The sequence below is a fragment of the Penaeus monodon genome, chromosome 24 (assembly GCF_015228065.2).
Source record: "Penaeus monodon isolate SGIC_2016 chromosome 24, NSTDA_Pmon_1, whole genome shotgun sequence".
NCBI classification, from domain to species: domain Eukaryota; kingdom Metazoa; phylum Arthropoda; class Malacostraca; order Decapoda; family Penaeidae; genus Penaeus; species Penaeus monodon.
The window spans coordinates 7,217,979-7,219,053 of NC_051409.1; the positions used below are offsets into that span (position 1 = coordinate 7,217,979).

The following is a 1,075-nucleotide window of genomic DNA, read 5'->3' on the forward strand; positions in this document are numbered from 1 at the left end:
TCATAGTGAGCAGAGCATGTCATTAGCATCATCGGTATTAGGTAAAAATTTAGACCTGAAGATGCCCAGAAAAAAAATTTAAATGAAAACAATAATGAAAAAATCACACAACAATATTAGCCATAAAAATAATCTGCAATGTCAAAGGGGGCCTACAACAGTGTCTCAAAAATACATCCTCAATGATGGGTCTAACCACCATAGAAACCTTCAAAGGGCCACCAAACCTTCACAATGCTTATCTTGACACGAGGGGAAATTGTAGATTACATCTCCCTGAATATTTACCATTAAGTAAAGGGAACCATTAATATTTATCATCTTATTAGGTAACCCAGTAATATCTATCATCAATAAGGTAACCGGACAAGCATTTGCTAGAAATATGAGGCTGAGGTTTGTACCTTTGCCAGTGGCCATGGCAATTGCAAAACCTAGTTTCGAGTAAATGCAGCCCCTAAGCTCAAGAATTACTGAAATCAGTTTGGGACATTACATCTGTACCTTGAGTTTACACAACAGAAGTACCAGACATTGAAAACATTGTTCCTATTATAAAACATAAATACACAGAAGTTTATGTTAAAATACCTATTCCTTTTTATTACCTCTGACAGAAAAAAATCTAAATTTCCTCTTTTCTACATAGCATGATGATTTCCATTTTGTCTTTGCAAGAAATATTAGGAATAACAGATGTTTCAATACTACATTGACTTTGCTTTACTAAAGTTTAAATCTCAGAAGCAACACATCCTCGTCACTTGGCACTCTGGCAAAGGATGACAATACAAACAAGAAAAATAACCATTGGCTGTCCTTCCAAACCACTTAAAAATTTGTAGAAATGTAGGGAAACCTATGTGAAACCCAGTAACAAGCATTGCCACGCCCCAGCAATCAAAAGGACAGACACCTTTGTCTATATATTCTGCCCTTATGGACTTTGTGTAGGTTTCAAACACGATAATAAACTGTCGAAGCACTAAATGCAAAGAGCCCATTGTCAGATACAGGGTTGTGATGTAGGCCAATGGCAAACAAATACCTAATAAATATATATATAGTGTACTAA

At 35.5% G+C, this 1,075-nt stretch overlaps 1 protein-coding gene across 1 annotated transcript in view; it reads right to left on the bottom strand.

The window, feature by feature from the left end:
- LOC119588538 (isopentenyl-diphosphate Delta-isomerase 1-like) overlaps positions 1-1,075 on the bottom strand; it is a 37,361-nt gene that overhangs the window by 2,790 nt on the left and 33,496 nt on the right. The window lies entirely within an intron of this gene.